Here is an 18,454-nt window from a genome sequence, read left to right on the forward strand (position 1 = left end):
AGGAACCAGAGATCAAATTGCCAACATCTGCTGGATCATTGAAAAAGCAAGAGAGTTTCAGAAAAACATCTACTTCTGCTTTATTGACTATGCCAAAGCCTTTGACTGTGTGGATCAGAATCAACTGTGGAAAATTCTGAAAGAGATGGGAATACCAGACCACCTAACCTGCCTCTTGAGAAACCTGTATGCAGGTCAGGATGCAACAGTTAGAACTGGACATGGAACAACAGACTGGTTCCAAATAGGAAAAGGAGGACGTCAAGGCTGTATATTGTCACTCTGCTTATTTAACTCATATGCAGAGTACATCATGAGAAACGCTGCACTGGAGGAAGCACAAGCTGGAATCAAGATTGCTGGGAGAAATATCCATAAGCTCAGATATTTAGATGACACCACCCTTATGGCAGAATGTGAAGAGAACCTAAAAAGCCTCTTGAGGAAAGTGAGAGAGGAGAGTGAAAAAGTTGGCTTAAAGCTCAACATTCAGAAAACTACGATCATAGCATCTGGTCCCATCACTTAATGGGAAATAGATGGGGAAACGGTGGAAACAGGGTCATACTTTATTTTTCTGGGCTCCAAAATCACTGCAGATGGTGACTGCAGCCGTGAAATTAAAAGACACTTACTCCTTGGAAGGAAAGTTATGATCAACCTAGATAGCATATTGAAAAGCAGAGACATTACTTTGCCAACAAAGGTCCGTCTAGTCAAGGCTATGGTTTTTCCAGTAGTCACGTATGGATGTGAGAGTTGGACTGTGAAGAAAGCTGAGCGCCGAAGAATTGATGCTTTTGAACTGTGGTGTTGGAGGAGACTCTTGAGAGTCCCTTGGACTGCAAGAAGATCCAACTAGTCCATCCTAAAGGAGATCAGTCCTGGGTGTTCATTGGAAGGACTGATGTTGAAGCTGAAACTCCAATAATTTGCCCACCTGATGCGAAGAGTTGACTCATTGGAAGAGACCCTGATGCTGGGAAGGATTGAGGGCAGGAGGAGAAGTGGACGACAGAGGATGAGATGGCTGGATGGAATCACTGACTCGATGGATATGAGTTTGAGTGGACTCCGGGGGTTGGTGATGGACAGGGAGGTCTGGCGTGCTGCGATTCATGGGGTCGCAAAGAGTCTGACATGACAGAGCGACTGAACTCAACTGAACTGAAAGGGCTGTATGACTTTGAAGCTGAATAGTCCCTGTCACAATGACTCAACACTACCCTTGTAGCACTAGCTCATCGCTGAGGCTTACCTGGGTGCCTTCGGCCGGGTGAGTCCCCCCAACCCCTCCTGTTTCCAGGCAAACTTCTGAGACACCTCCGCACAGGGTCTGGGCTCTCCAGTCTCTGATCACAAAGGTGTCTGACTTCACTGAACATTCGAGACAGTTCCTCTACCTCAAACGTGTTGCACAGGATGTGGGAAAGAGACACATCAGAAGTGCCGGCACGTGATGTGTGACCCCACCAGCCCTTTCTTAGAAATCATTCAGCTTCATAAAGTACAAGCTCTCACAGCCCAACACTACCAGCTGGTCCAATTAGGCACTGCCTGGGAACACCCCGTGTTCAGCTCCAGGGAAGGCACATAGAGCTAATGATCCAGGCCCAGAAATAAGATCTTTTCCTGCAGTTCTCCTGAGGTCCTCACCCGCATCTCTATCCAAGTGGCTTCCCCACTAGCTTTTCCTCCCAAAGCTGCAGTTAGAGACCATTAGAAAAGAATGGTGCTCAAAAATAATTTCAGGCAATAGAACCGTCCAGAGTACTTTACGGAATCATGCACTGGTTTCAAAGCAGGTGCCATTAAGGATTTCTCTCCTCTTTTGTGCACTTAAACCACAGATTAAGAATGAAAACTCTTCAGTCCAAAAGGACCTGGAATAGCAATTACTTTTTGTCACCTGACCATTATCGATGAAATACCACCATAACTCTTTCTCTGTAAGACTAGTTCTTAAAGATTTACTCCATCTCCAAACCTCAGGCTCTGAACAACCACAGTACACAAAACAAAGGTGTGCTCTGCTTTGGAATGAATGACATCTAAAAGGCCACCACTGCTCATGAAATTAGCTGAATTAAACCGTAGTAGGAAACCAGTTGTTGTTTTTCTTCCAGGTAAAACTGCTCCTTTTCTTATGTTCCTGTGACACCCGGAGTAGTTTTCCTTTGAAAGAGAACGTAAAAGCTACACAAGCAGCACTGTGTACAATAGCCAGGACATGGAAGCAACCTAGATGTCCATCAGCAGACGAATAGATAAGGAAGCTGTGCTACATATACACAATGGAATATTACTTAGCCATTAAAAAGAATACCTTTGAATCAGTTCTATTGAGATGGATGAAACTGGAGCCCATTATACAGAGTGAAGTGAGCCACGAAGAAAAACACCAACACAGTATACTAATGCATATATATGGAATTTGGAAGATGGTAACGATAACCCTATATGCAAGACAGAATAAGAGACACAGATGCATAGAACAGTCTTATGGACTCTGAGGGAGAAGGTGAGAGTGGGACGTTCTGAGAGAATAGCATTGAAACATGTATATTATCATATGTGAAACAGAACACCATTCCAGGTTCAATGCATGAGACAAATGCTCAGGGCTGGGGCAATGGGATGACCCAGAGGGATGGGATGGGGAGGGAGGTGGGAGGGAGGTTCAGGATGGGGAACACATGTAAACCCATGGCTGATTCATGTCAATGTATGGCAAAAACCACTATAATATTGTAAAGTAATTAGCCCCCAACTAAAATAAATAAATTTATTAAAAAAAAAAAGCTATACAAGTTGCAGCATCAGTCACGAATATTGCTGCAATATGCATACTGCCGTAAGAGAGGTCATTTTCAGTAAGTTCATATCCCAAAAGTTTACGTACATCTGTGCCTTTCATAGATGAGGTTAACTTGGGTAAAAGCAATACTTTATCACTTTCTACAAAATGGCCCTAAAACAGACCGAGAAAAAAACTAAGAAACGAGGTGTTTGCACCTTCTCAGACACCGGATCCTCCAGGGAAGAGGCCTTACCACACGCCCAAGGTCTCAGAGTGGTCAGACCCCCTGTGCTAGCGCCCCAGGCCTCCAGAGAGCTTGAGGACCCTCAGAGGAGCCTAGTGGGGCCCCTCGGCTCTCAGATCCCATCAGGTCAGTTAGTCAGTCTCCTAGTCACTTTTACTGCCACGGGTCCCTGGCTCACACGGTTCTGATTTGGGCATCGCCACGTGGTATCCAGATGGATGTGGAAATGGTGCCCCGCCCCAAGCTGCTGCCCCAGGACCTTACCCTGGCTATCCCTAAACTGAAGGCAGGAGGAGTCCAAACCTAAAACTCTACTGTCCCGCTTTAATACCAGAGCATTAATCTCGATCCCCCCGCAAAATACCCATCTGTGCACCGAATTCAATCCATCCTCCCACCCCTCTCACCAAATCCGCAGCATCTGCACTCTGACCCTCAAGCTGGGCTGGCCACCTCCTGCTCTGCCCACTGCATCAAGAGGAGGCCCTGCAGGCCTGCAAACTGAGCGGCCAGGGCTCCGTGCACTCTCCCCGGGACCTACACACTCAGGCCACCCCAGACACACACCCCCGAGACTGCTACACCACATCCTCTGCTGCCGGCGCACAGGCCTGGCTCTCTGCCCCTCCCTCCACGCCAGGTGTGCGGACTGACCTTACCTCCCGCCCCTCAGCCTTCACCTCCTGGAGTCAGGGACCGGGTCCAGCCAGGGTCTGATACAGAACAGGAACTGCATTCACAGAAGTCCACTCTGCCTGTAAATAAAAAGGAGGGAAAAAAATCCCATTAGGGTACACTTAACAGGGAAAAAAAAACCACCGACAAACTGCCTAAATTTCCCTTTTCCTTCATTTCTTCCTCTGGCTGCCCCCCAGTCAGCTTGCTGGACCTTGGGGATGGCTTCCTGACCCCCACTGCTCACGTTCAGAATGACTTCTTCTACCTGGACAAGGCCAGCTTTCCCTTCCTGTGGGAGAGCTGATAGATTTCCTGTATGCCAACCATTGATTTTTATGAACATGAGTAAGAAAGATGAGAGGAAATTACTCTCTTAGCTGCTGAATAAGGTACAGTTCTGGGCACATTTCACAAATACTTCTTACTATTTGATACTTTACGTTAGACGAGCTGCTGACACTAGTCCCGAGACACACGAGAGGAGCCTTGGAACACCGCTGACACACTGGTCAGCGTAAGGGATGCGGTCACTCCAGACCTTGACCCAGAGCAGTTCTCCCCAGTACAGTGGAACCTGGGACCCAAGATGCCCCTGGGCTGAGGAGGTCTGTCCCAGCTGAAGGGCTGGGCAATCTGACAGTGGTTCCTAGAGGAGGCAAATTCACCTGAAGTAATATTCTGGAATACAAACTGGCACAGCCACTATGCAGAGCAGTATGGAGATTCCTTAAAAAAACAGTTATCATATGATCCAGTAATCCCCCTCCTGGGCATACATCTGGAGAAAACTCTAATTTGAAAAGCTACATGCATCCCAGTGTCCATAGCAGCATACAATAGACGTGACTTTTACATCTAAGACAACCTAAATGTCCAATGACAGAAGGATGGATAAAGAAGATGTGATATGTACATATGTACAATGGAATATTGCTCAGCCATAAAAAAAATGAAATAATGCCATTTGGAGCAACATGGATGGACTCAGAGATATTATCATACCAAAAGAAGTAATAGAGAAAGAGAAATACCATATGATATCACTTAAACATAGAATCCTTAAAAGTAATACAGATGAATCTACATAGAAAACAGAAACAGACTCACAGACATAGAAAACAAACATATGGTATCAAAGGGGAAAGGTGCGGGGGATAAATTAGGAGTCTGGGATTAACAGATAGATCCCACTGTAAATAAAACCGATAAACAACACCGGCAACAAATAAACAACAACAGCAATGACATCATGCCACTTGCAGCAACATAGAGAGACCCAGAGAACATTACGCTTAGTGAAACCAGTCAGATAGAGAAAGACAGACACTGTATGATATCACTTTTACTGTATAGCACAGGGAACTCTATTGAATATCTTGCAGCAACCTATAACGGATCACCCTGCTTTATACTTGAAACTAATACAACATTGTAAATCAACTACATGTCAATATAAGTAAATACGTTTTTTAAACATTTACTTAGCACTGCACAGTGACAAAGCAGTTTGCACAAGTGTTTTTCTAATGTAACATAAAATTTCCCGAGGGTTTACACGATGACTATTGGGGTGGGCAGAATTAAGACAACTTCTAAGTCACACTTGGTACAGGTCTACAACATGGCTTCAAGAGCAAGTATTTTTTTACAACAGCAGGAAAAGTGATAGAAGTTATAAACATATTCCAACAAGCAGAGTGCTGGCCATCCTGTGTCTTGCCCTGAGCGCACACAGTTAGGTAAAGGTGAAAGGAAGACAGAAAAGGGAACCACCATGTCACTCTTAGCTGAAGTGGAGCTGTCGGAGCTGCTGCGACACGGCCCACCTGCAGCTCCAATAGATCCACTTGAAGGGCATCCACTCATCAGCCTAGTTTAGGCCCAGGCTGTGAGGCCCAAGGAGTCCCTTTGGGGCGAGTCTTTGGCAAACAGGAAAGAGCAGCAGGCAGGCTGCGGAAAGGCACCCTGCGAAGACTGCATCTGCAACGCTGTGTCTGTCCCTCCGGAGAGCATTTAAAACACTGACTAGACAACGCAGGTGAAGGCTCCGCTCTGAACTTGAGAAGTTTGGCTACTTCAACATGTTACTCAATATCTGTTTTCCCTAATGAAAGTACTGTCTTCTGATGTCCTGAAAAACAAGCCACCACTACAGCGAGCTTCCCAGGTGGTGCTAGTGGCAAAGAACCCGCCTGCCAATGCAGGAGACTTCAGAGATGCGGGTTCAATCCCTGGGTCAGGAAGATCCCCTGGAGAAGGAAAGGGCAACCCCCTCCAGTATTCTTGCCTGGGAAATGCCAAGGACAGGGAAGCCTGGCGGGCTACAGTCCATAGGTCACAAAGAGTCAGACAGGACTGAAGCAACACACACACACGCACGCGTATCATGTTAGAATGAACTAGTGCTCTGGAGAAAAGATCAAGCCGGGCGAGAAACAGTGCTGCGGCTGGGGCATACTGTCAACGGTGATGAGAGCAGGCAGCTCTCTATGAAGTAGGCAGCCAGCACAGACAACAAAAGAACATGCAGGTGACAGGAATGGGAAGCTGGGGCCCTGAGGGAGGGGCCTGCAGACCCAGGAGCTGCAGGAAGCCAGCGGCGGGGTGGAGCGGATAGGGAGCAGGGATGGCAGCGGCCGGAGGTGAGGGCAGGGATGTGTCCACCGCGGGCCCATCCAGCGCCCTGGAGACCGTCACACAGAACACCTGCATCTTTGCTGTATTCTGAGCTGAGCTGCACAAACGTAGCTGTAATTCGTCCTGGCGTTTGGAGTGGGGAAGGGCCTTTCTGCAGAGAAGTGACTAGCTGATGTGCATGTTCCAGGGTCACCTGCCAGGTGCGCTGGGAGGGCAGAACGGGGCGCTCTGGAGGCCTGGGCACTGACCGCAGGAGCGATGACCACGAAAGGCCGAGGCTGCAGCGGTAACTGGGCATGAAATCGTCAATTTGGGGATGCATTCGTAAGTTAGAGACCATGGAATCACTGACAACTGGATACTGGAAAGGCTGTGAGATATATAAGGGAACAGACAACTAATGAGGTGGAGAGAGAGAAAAAAGAGGGGAGAGAGGACACAGCTAGTACCCACCATTTTAAACCTACAGCAAATTACCTAATATATTTTGGGAAAAAAGACATTTTCAGTGCCTCATAGCAGCCAGAAAACATGTTAAGGACTTCACCTGAGCAAACATTGTCTAGAAAGCTCAACGCTGAGGTGGGAGCCGTCCTCACTGTACAGACCAGACGGGGCACACAGGTGAGTCGCCCACTTCGCAGCTGACGCTCGGCCCGGGCTGAACCCAGGCCACCTCCTGCCCGGGCGCCACCGGCAGTCTTTTTCACCGCAGTGCTCCAGCTTCCTCTAGGTCCCTTATCAAATCCGTGTGCTATAGCCACGCGCACACACGCACCCGCGCACCCCCGCGCTCCGGCGCGCAGCTCCCCAGCGCCATCTAGCGGCCGCACCGAACCTCACCGGGCAGTGGAACCGGCGCAGGTGTTCCGGGTCAGAGCCCACAGCGATCACAGGTGAAGTAAGGGGAAGATGCTGTTACGAATATTCGGGAGGGATAGGGACCCCAGAAGTGACTGAAGATCAAATGGAGGATTTTGCCATGCCCAAGCCATTGCCTGTATGTTTTACGTTTAATCAGTAACTTCAGGGCTTTCTCCTCCCACGTTCATTCCTTCATTCTTCAACTTGTTACAGGTTCATTTATACCGGGTATACACCATAAACTCTGCACATCTGACCACTCAGCACTCGGCCAAATTTGGCAACATTTGTGATAAAGCCGTTTCTTGTTGTTTAGTCGCTCAGTCATGTCCAACTCTTTGCTACCCCATGGACTGTAGCCCGCCAGGCTCCTCTGTCCTTAGGCTTTCCCAGGCAAGAAGACTGGAGTGGGTTGCCACTTCCTTCTCCGGGGGCATTTTCTCGACCCAGGCATCAACCCCACCTCTCCTGCATTGCCAGGAAGATTCTGTACCGCTGAGCCACCTGAGAAGCCTGAGACAGACTTGGGGAGGGGGGCAAACATTCATGTAATATGGTCATTCATCCAGTGCAATAAACTCAGGGGTGGAGCTGCAGTGTTAAAGAAACAATCAGCTGCCCTGAGGGCCGGAGGAAGGCTCGCAAAGAGTTGCTGATTCTACCGTTTCCATCTGCCGCCCTTTAAACCGAGGCACAGCACTGGATTTAATTTTTTTTTTTTATTGGGGTATTAGGACAATAATAGTTGCATAAATTGAGAAGTCTTCTTTCACCCTCTGCTTTCTACACAATACTGTGTAGAGATGATTTTACTTCTACATTAAAATGTGTCATAGATGTTATGAAGTGACTCCACTTGGGTCTAGAGATTAAAGAGGGTGGATTACTTGCGAATCTGGTTTGGTTTTGTTTTTCGTTAATATAAGGAAATTTAGATTGAGTTGGAAATTCTCCTTGTCCTATTTTTGTAATATGTGGCTGTCAACAAATTTATACTTTTCAACTAAATTTTCAACTATAGTGGTGTATCTTTATCTTTTTCTCCAGATATATGCCCAGGAGTGGGATCGCAGGGTCATATGGTAGTTGTATGTTTAGTTTTCTGAGGAGCTTCCATGCTGTTCTCCGTAGACGCTGCACCATTCCTATTCCCATCAGGAGTGCAGAAGGGAACTGAGCCTCAGCTCTGCTCTCCTGTCTGTGACACAGCCACAGGCGGTCCCTAGGGATGCAGCAGCCAGGTGACAGGAATGACCTACAGGTGCTGAGTATTTCAGGCTTTATGATGATGGCATAATTCAAAAAGACACGCGCACCCCAGTGTTCACAATAGCCAGGATGTGGAAGCAACCTAGGTGTCCATAGACAGAGGAGTGGATAAAGATGTGGAATGTGTCTGTGGTATGCGTATGGAACATTGCTCAGCCATAAACAGCAATGACATCATGCCACTTGCAGCAACATAGAGAGACCCAGAGAACATTACGCTTAGTGAAACCAGTCAGATAGAGAAAGACAGACACTGTATGATATCACTTATATGTAGAATCTGAAATATGACACAAATGAACTTATCTACAAACCAGAAATAGACTCACACACGGAGAACAGACTCACACGCATGGAGAACAGACTCACACGCACAGAGAACAGGGGGGGATAAATTAGCAGGATGGGATTAACATAAACACATCACTATATATAAAATAGGTAAACAACAAGGACCTACTGTATAGCACAGGGAAATTTAGTCAATATTTTGTAATAACCTAAGAGATAGATTATGAGAAAGAACATATAAACATATATATATATATATATATATATCTGAATCACCTGAAACTAACACAACATTGTAAATAAATTATATTTCAACTAAAAATATATATAGTGGTATAAATGTGTTCATAATATTCTTTTTTCCTTCAATATCTGTAGTATTTGTGTATGCGACTTTTTTTTTCTGTTTTATATGTATATGCTACTCTTACATTGCCAATATTTTTGCATTTTCTTTTTTCTTTTCAGTCTAATTAGAATTTTATTAACATTCAGAAATTAGGTTTTGATTTCATTGACAGTTTAAGTATTTATTTTCTATTTCATTGAAATATGATCTTATTCTCATTTCCTCCCTTTTTTAAAATTTAAAATATATGAATATATGTTTCATACATGTGTAATACAGTTACATTAATCCATCACAGTCTGCACTCCACCCTGTCATTTCCTCCCTTCTTATACTGGATTTAATGTATTCTTCTCTTTCTAGTTTTGAGGTGGAAGATTAGGTCATTGACTGCCTGTTTCTCTTCTAATATAAATATTTAAAGCTAAAATGGATGTTCAATCACTGTCTCAGCTGCATGTCACATATTGTGACGTGTTACATTTTCAGGTTCACTAAATAAAGTATCTGGGATTGCCCAGATCCATCTTTATTATTAGTTCGCAGTTGATTTTGCTGCAGTGGGAGAGTAAACTCACCCGAGAGACAAGTCATGAGCCGTGCCGCAGGAAACGTGTCACCCTCATGCTGTTCTGACTATGCAAAGTCCTCGCTGTCAGAAGGATGCCCACTGCCACCGAGAAGGAGGGCGATGTGAGGGATTAGCTACATGACTGTGAGGTGGACAGGCCACAATCCACAGGGCAGGCCAGCCGAGACGCAGGCCAACTGGAGGCTCAGAGGGGGTAGGAGCCCAGTGTCAAGGACCAGCTGCTGGCAGAACTCTTGAGGGAAAGTCTTCAGCTGACTGAAGGAGCCTCACCCACACTGTGAAGGGCAATTCGCTTGACTTGAAGTCCACTGATTTAAACGTAAATCATCTAAAAACATAAATCATCTAAAAACACCTTCACAGAAACATCTAGAACAATGTTAATGGCCCAGCAAAAGTGAATAAAGTTAACTATCAGAAGTGACTTCTGAACACCCATCCCAAAGTAACTTCTCTCTTGTCTGACTGTCTTGTGTCCCTAGGCCTGTAAGGCCATTCTCATCTCTTACCTGAATTTTTAGAACCCTCTTGAACTACTGTTTAGGATCTTATGATGTGAAAAATCATGACCAGAGCCTTCCAAAGCATTAGCTCGCATTTTCACTCGCATTATGTCTGGGATGTTTATGGATGTGGATCCTCTTGAAAACAGAGATCGTGTGTTGTTTTTCTCCAGCTCCTACCATCTTGTCTGAGAAAAAGTAGAAATAAAAACCCACTGACTCCACTGCTGCCTTTCCTTCAAAACGATGTGCTGAGCTCATGTGGGCAGGAGAACAAAGTCTTCACAAGCTCATGTGTTCACAACGGCTTTATCATTGCTTTTGCCTGCCTCCTGACAGCACACCAGGACAGTCTGTTACAGAAATTAGAAACAGTTGATGGCAAAAGATGAGGGAATTGACTGGAATACCAGCTCCATGAGGAGGCGATCTTATAAGTCTTATATATACTCCAAGACCAGCCACAACTCCAGACATTAGACAAACTGCCTTGACCTGAGCAAACATTCTCTGTGTTGCCAATTAACACCTTGTGGCTGATGCCTTTTTTGCTAAAAAAGAAACACAGGAAATATACTGCCAGATTATAGCAAATAAAATGAAAATTATGACAATTTTGTTTTGTACTGTAACAAAGCTTATTGTGCCTTATTGAATTATCTTAGTGAATCATCTCATAACTAAACTGTTGCATATTTTAACATATAACTGAATATATACTGTACATTTTAACAAGAAATGGTACATTTAAAAAATCTTTCAGATGTCTTTATAACCCTAGAAAACATAAATTGTGCATATTTTTTGTTTTTAAACATCTACTCTATATGAGTGAAATGAAAACTAAAGGAAAACCATCAGTTTCACGCCTTTATACCTGTATTTCAAGGGCTAAAATCTAGCATGCTTGTTTTTCTTTTTCAGGTGACTATTTGAAGAAAGTTCCAAGACTGCTTACTTAACTCATTTACACAAGCTTTTTGGCAACAGTATAACCGGAACTCTTTACTAAAAGACACTGCTATAATGATAAAATGCATATTTTCTTTAAGGACTAATATTTCATTAATTCCACACAAAACTATTATACTCCCTACTGAAATGCTTTCAGTTTCAACTTTTATTTATTTTAAGCTTTTCAGATTTTAACTTTCATTTATAGGCTCAGAAGAGGGGTTGTGTTGGGATTAAAGAAGGATCATGGTTCTGTGATTGTGTAACTAGAATATCCATACAGATGACGTCTGGCGTGGAGGTATGACCACATCACTCATTTTCAAACCCTCAAGTCCATCCTTTCATGTAACCCATGTACACACGTGTGAATCCAAACCAAACTAGCTATTATGTGAAGGGGCAAGGAGAAGGGAATCCTGCTAGAAGACTTTCTGCAATTATCCCATTTTCCCCGCAAACTTGGGAAGTGGTGTAATGCAAGTACTTGCTTTCCCTGCACAGGACCTGGCTGGGGACTTGAAGGAGAAGCTTTCCAATCACTTCAAGGACGTCATGGTCGGCCTCATGTACCCCCCACCCTCATATGATGCCCACGAGCTGTGGCACGCCATGAAGGTAGAGCGGGTCACCCAGTGATATACTGCCACGTGTGATCGGCGGCGGAGGGGGACATGTCAGCAAAGAAGAAATGAGAGAAATGCTTGGGGTGAGGGGGTTGTCATGAAAGGGGGGCCTCCGTAGCCCAGCGGCAGGGTCACTTGACTCTTCTTTTGAGCAAACTCAGATCCACGACCCGGCCCTGTGCAGAGCTGCCAAGACGAAAGAGGAAATGAGCTGCTTTGGGGGCTGTTTGCATTTGTCTCTGTCCCAGTATGGCTTTCGGCTTCCCTGATGGCTCAGTGGTAAAGAATTCACCTGCCAATGAGGCAGGCGCATGTTCGATTTCTGGATCAGGAAGAACTCCTGGAGGAGGGCATGGCAATCCACTCCAGTATTCTTGCCTGGAGAATCCCATAGACAGAGGAGCCTGGCGGGATACAGTACCTGGGGTCACAAAAAGTAGGACACAACTCGGTGACTAAACAGCAGCATCAGCCCGTTTGTCTTCCTCTGTTAAGTGGAAATGTTAGCATTCTTGTGAATCTCTGTAAACTATTGTATCAATTGGGCTCATAAAGGAATGAGTCAGTAATGCTGAGGCAGAGACAAAACATAGATGACATCTATATTTTTGCAACCCTAAATTAGTCCTTTACCAAAACTACTGCTCAAATGTAGCAAAATCTTGCTTCTAAAGGATCAGAACAATTCTTTCTTACAGGCAAGTCATGAAAGAAACTGACTACAGATTTGTCAGAGGTTTGTTGGCTAGGGAAGGGGGACAGATGACTTTCCAGATCTTTCCAAATGCTGAATGAAACACCAGCAGAGACGCTGCAATCACTCCAGGGGGATGCCTGCCAATGACCTGATTTCCCCCATCTGGAAACAACACGAAAAGGGAAAGGAAGACAATTAGGGAACCTGGCTCATGGCCATCGTATTCACAAATCAGCACTGTGGTTTGTTTTAGTCGCTAACTCATGTCCGATTCTTTGTGACCCCATGGACTGTAGCCTCCAAGCTCCTCTGCCCATGTGATTTCCCAGGCAAGAATACTGGAATGGGTTGCTATTTTCTTCTCCAAGGGATCCTCCCCGCCCAGGGATCAAGCCAGCGTGTCTTCCTTGGCAGGCAGTTTCTTTACCGCTAAGCCACCAGGGCGGAGAAGGCAATGGCACCCCACTCCAGTACTCTTGCCTGGAAAATCTCATGGACGGAGGAGCCTGGTAGGCTGCAGTCCATGGGGTCGCACAGAGTCGGACACGACTGAAGCAACTTAGCAAGCCACCAAGGAAGATCTGTAGATCAGCACAGGCCTTATATAAAACAAGAATTTCAACTAACGTCTTTTTAAGTGTTGCATATGTCAGTCCGTACCTCTTGCAAAATGATGTAACTAAAAGCCTAAGGAGAAAGTCCCGGGATGCAGGCGGGCGCCCACGGTGTTCTCACCGCAGGAGCCGAGCACGGTGCAGACAGGCCTAGTATTGCAGAGCAAACGTGACAGAACAGCCTTTTTGAGGGTGCCTTGAAGTTCCCGGTCAGTGTGGGAGCCCTCCCTGGGCGCGGGGCCCCAGGGGCCATGGCCCCTGAAAAATGACCTCCCAGCCAGTGCTTCCCAGCCCGGGGTGACACTCAGCCCGAAGTTGGCAGGGGAGGCTATCTTCCTTGGAGGCCGGAAAGGCAGCCCGACAGAGTGGGTTTTCAGTCCTCCCTCGCCCAGCAAGTGTGGGGCTCCTCAGATCCCAGACCTCCGGGCCTCCTCCCAGGGTCTCAATTCGCGAGTCAGGCCCGGGTGACTGCCTGCACTCTGGGAGCCTTGCAAAGATAGTCCTAGGGCAACGCGTCCTCCCATGGGGCAGGAGGCCAGGTGAGTATGGCGGAGAGGTCCGTGTGCCATGCCGGTGTCCCCTGGCCAAGGCCAGCCCGCACTTCCCAGGGGCCCCCGGCGAGGGGTGGCGGGCCTACCCCGGCCCTGTCCAACGCCGCTGAGGGGAGCAAAGCTAGCTCCGGCAGACGAAAGCAAACAGCCACGGGATGGCTCCAAAGGCATTGCTGGGCCGCTCCGCGTGTGGCCTTCCCAGGAGAAAAATGCCGGTTGGGGCCCCTAGGCCCACGGTGTTCTCCCTGCAGGAGCCGAGCACGGTGCAGACAGGCCTAGTCTCGCGAGCTCCCTCCCACAGAGCAAACGTGACAGAACAGCCGTGTGGAGGGCGCCTTGACGTTCCCAGGCAGTGTGGGAGCTCTCCCTGGGCGCGGGGCCCCCTGGGCAATGGCCTCTGAAAAATGACCTCCCAGCCAGCGCTTCCCAGCCCAGGATGACTCTCAGCCCAAACGCGGTAGGGGAGGCTATCGTCCTTGGAGGCAGGAAAGGCAGCCCCAGAGAGTGGCTTTTCAGTCCTCCCTCGCACAGAAAGTCTGGGGCTCCTCAGACGCCAGACCTCCGGGCCTGCTCCCTGGGCCTCAATTCCCGAGTCCAGCCCGGGTGTCCGCCCGCACTCTGGAAGGCTTACAAAGACATTCCTAGGACATCAATAACGCCCTGGCTTTGAGGTTGGACTTGAAAAATGCTGATGGGTTTCAGGTACAGGGAAACATGTTGGCGCACAAGCTGCTCTTTTCCATTTCCTGGAATCCCTGGCTCAGATCCCAACGCCATCAGAGGGACAGAGGAGTGGGGGGTGGGCAGAAGAGGCGCTCCTGCAGAAGGCAGGCCTGGGCTGCCTGCCTCCAGGACCTTCCCCCACCGTTTCCATCCTATCTGCTGTCCCAGGGGTCTCTGACATGACCCCCTCCTGGACCCTCATGTGTGAAACTGACTTCGGGGGCCGTCTTCTGGATCAAGCTGTCAGATCCTAATTTGACAACCAGGGCCCCTCCTCTGGGTGGCTGGGGAAGCAGTTTTCAAGCTGAGCTCCCCTGGGATCACAGTGCCTGGCGGGGGGCGGGGGCCAGTGGGTCACCTGTGAGCACAGCCCGTCGGCCGGGCTCAGCCTCCATCCGCCCCACACACGGAGCCATGAGCACGTTTCTTCCAGGCCCGCCCCTCCCCCTCCACTGGGTTCCTGGCCCGGGGCACCCAGCGGGGTGTGCGGGCCTCTGTCTGGGGTACCTCAGGGGCACTGGACAGGGGATCGGGGACTTGAGTGGACACTGGGGAGGGGCCTTCCTTGGGGACGTTTCTGACGGCTCCTGGGAAACAGGACTGCACGCTCCTCACACCTCCAAGCGTGGACCAGGCTCAGCAGTTTATACACCCTGGGAGCAGGTGAGAAGCGCAGTGTGGGGCCCACCTGGACCTGCTGAGTCAGAACCTGCGTATTGACGACCTCAGGGGCTTCCATGCACACCCCGGGACCCTGCACCGAGGCAGCCAGCTCAAAGCTTGGTTCCCACCAGACCACCTGCCCCGCTCAGCCTTCCAACCACGAGCCATGCCTCCCCCACCCATGGCTGTACTTCGAGGGGTCCTGCGTGAACTCCCCCCACTCCTGGGATAACCGCTCATGTGTAAAGGCCCAGCTTTGTGGATGGGTGAATGGTGCCCTCCAAAAGAGACACCCACATCCCAACTCCTCATATTTGCGAGGGGGGCTTTATTCGGAAATGGGGTCTTTGCAGATGAAATCAAGTTAGATAAGGTTATAGAGGATTAGCTGGGCCTTATGCAGAATGCTGGGTGTCTTTATAAGAAGAGGAAGGACACACAGAGAGGAGGAGGCCATGTGAGTAGGAAGCGGAGGCTGGGGGCACGTGGCCCCAAACCCAAGAACACCTGGAGCCCCAGAAACTGGAAGAGCTGGAAGTGACGCTCCCCCAGAGCCCGGGTCGGGGGGCCCGGTCCTGCTGACGCCTTGGAATTTAGTAAATCGGAAAGATAACCCTGTATGCAAGACAACAAAAGAGACACAGATATATAGAACAGTATCATGGACTCTATGGGAGAGGGCGAGGGCGGGATGATATGGGAGAATGGCACTGATGCATGTCAATTATCATATGTGAAACGAATCGCCAGTCCAGGTTCGACGCATGATACAGGGTGCTCGGGGCCGGTGCGCCGGGATGACCTGGAGGGATGGGATGGGGAGGGGGCTGGGAGGGGGGTTTCGGAAGGGGAACACATGTACACCCATGGTGGATTCATGTCAATGTATGGCAAAACAAATACAGTATTGTAAAGTTAAAAGATAGATAAATAACCTAATTTAATAAAAATAAAGAAAATACAATAAACTTCTGGTCCCAGAACTGGGAGAGAATCGATTAGTATTGTTTTAAGCCTCCCCCACCCCCAGCCCCCAGGTTGTGGTCGTCAGTATCAGAAGCCCCATCTGGGACTCCCAATATTCTGTGTCCTTAAGATCTACCAGCTCAGTTCAATTCCAGAAAAATAAACGACCCAATCAAAAAGTGGGCCAAAGAACTAAACAGACATTTCTCCAAAGAAGACATACAGATGGCTAACAAACACATGAAAAGATGCTCAACATCACTCATTATTAGAGAAATGCAAATGAAAACCACAATGAGGTACCATTTCACGCCAGTCAGAATGGCTGCTATCCAAAAGTCTACAAGCAATAAATGCTGGAGGGTGTTACGCTGTTGGTGGGAATGCAAACTAGTACAGCCACTATGGAGAACAGTGTGGAGACTCCTTCAACAACTGAGAATACAACTGCCATATGACCCAGCAATCCCACTGCTGGGCATACACACCGAGGAAACCAGAATTGAAAGAGACACGTGTACCCCAATGTTCAATGCAGCACTGTTTATAACAGCCAGGACATGGAAGCAATCTAGATGTCCATCACAAGACGAATGGATAAGGAAGCTGTGTTACATATACACAATGGAATATTACTCAGCCATTAGAAAGAATACATTTGAACCAGTTCTATTGAGATGGATGAAACTGGAGCCCATTATACGCAGTGAAGTAAGCCAGAAAGAAAAGCACCAATACAGCATACTAATGCCTATATATGGAATTTGAAAGATGGTAACGATAACCCTATATGCGAGACAGAAAAAGAGACACAGAGGCATAGAACAGTCTTATGGACTCTGAGGGAGAAGGTGAGGGTGGGACGATCTGAGAGAAGAGCATTGAAACATGTACATTATCATATGTGAAACAGAACGTCATTCCAGGTTCGATGCATGAGACAAATGCTCAGGGCTGGGGCAATGGGATGACCCAGAGGGATGGGATGGGGAGGGAGGTGGGAGGGGGGTTAAGGATGGGGAACACATGTAAACCCATGGCTGATTCATGTTAATGTATGGTAAAAACCACTACAGTACTGTAAAGTAATTAGCCCCCAACTAAAATGAGTAAGCTGATTAAAAAAATAAAAAGCAGAGACATTACTTTGTCAACAAAGGTCTATCTAGTCAAGGCTGCGGTTTTCCCAGTACTCACGTATGGATGTGAGAGTTGGACTATAAAGAAAGCTGAGCGCAGAAGACTTGATGCTTTTGGACTGTGGTCTTGGAGAAGACTCTTGAGAGTCCCTTAGACTGCAAGGAGATCCAACAGCCCATCCTAAAGGAAATCAGTCCTCAATATTCATTGGAAGGACTGATGTTGAAGCTGAAACTCCAATATTTTGGCCACCTGATGCGAAGAGCTGACTCAACTGGAAAGACCCTGATGTAGAGAAAGATTGAAGGCAGGAGGAGAAAAGGACGACAGAGGATGAGATGCTTAGGTGGCATCACTGACTCAACGGACATGAGTTTGGGTAAACTTTGGGAGTTGGTGATGGACAGGGAGGCCTGGAGTGCTGCTGTTCATGGGGTCACAAAGAGTTGGACACGAATGAGCAACTGAACTGAGCTGAGAAACTAAAAGAGAAAACATTTGAATATTTGAATATCAGATCAAAATTACACACATCTATACATAATCATGACTTCTCTAATAAAAGTTTTTATGCCTGAGCCTCACAGCAAACGACAACAAAAAAAGATCCACCCCTTGACCGCGACTTCAGCCAGGCCGGTCTTCCCCTGTTCATCACGGGAAGTCTTCTCAACAATAAACCTCCTGACTCGGGAGAAAGGCTCGCGCCGCACATCTGTGTGGGGCTTGAGGCCCACGCTTCCCCCGGAGCAGCTCAGCCTCACACACCCGCTGGCCCTGGGGGAGCACAGGGGGTCACACACCTCTGAGCCCCCGTGACCTGGTCACAACTGCAGATGACCGGGCCAGCAGACGTCTCAGGAGGGCGGACTTGCTTCTCTGCCCCCATTTCTCTTGCTTCACTGTCCTTTTGCATTCTCCCATCCCTGCTCCTGGTCTTCCCTTGGGCCTCCCTTGGGGCTCAGCTGCTAAAGAATCCGCCTGCAATGTGGGACCTGGGTTCGATGCCTGCGTTGGGAAGATCTCCTGGTAAGGGAAAGGCTACCCACTCCATTATTCTCGCCTGGAGAATTCCATGAACTGTATAGTCCATGGGGTTGCAAAGAGTTGGACATGACTGAGCAACTTTCATTTCATTCATCCCTGCTCCTGGTCCAGCCTGTCCAGCTGGCCCTCAATGTTGGGGTCCGGGGGACACTGGTGACATCTGGGGACATTTTCGGTTGTATTTACAAATGCTGCAACATATCAAATGCCAGCAACGCCAAGGCTGAGGAATCCCACTTTAAGACT

At 47.9% G+C, this 18,454-nt stretch overlaps 2 long non-coding RNA genes across 3 annotated transcripts in view; one reads left to right on the forward strand and one right to left on the reverse strand.

The window, feature by feature from the left end:
- LOC145506790 (uncharacterized) overlaps positions 1-18,454 on the reverse strand; it is a 95,433-nt gene that overhangs the window by 72,440 nt on the left and 4,539 nt on the right. For both annotated transcript variants that reach the window (XR_014054343.1, XR_014054342.1), the window contains exon 2: positions 3,704-3,799. This is a non-coding gene — a long non-coding RNA (uncharacterized LOC145506790). The remainder of the gene's footprint in view (positions 1-3,703; positions 3,800-18,454) is intronic.
- On the forward strand, positions 6,124-7,538 carry LOC145506819 (uncharacterized). Its single transcript, XR_014054362.1, has 3 exons — positions 6,124-6,252; positions 6,547-7,255; positions 7,437-7,538. It is a non-coding gene; the product is annotated as an uncharacterized LOC145506819 (long non-coding RNA).

Source organism: Giraffa tippelskirchi, chromosome 1 (genome assembly GCF_054371585.1).
Source record: "Giraffa tippelskirchi isolate mGirTip1 chromosome 1, T2T-mGirTip1v1.2.pri, whole genome shotgun sequence".
NCBI lineage: Eukaryota > Metazoa > Chordata > Mammalia > Artiodactyla > Giraffidae > Giraffa > Giraffa tippelskirchi.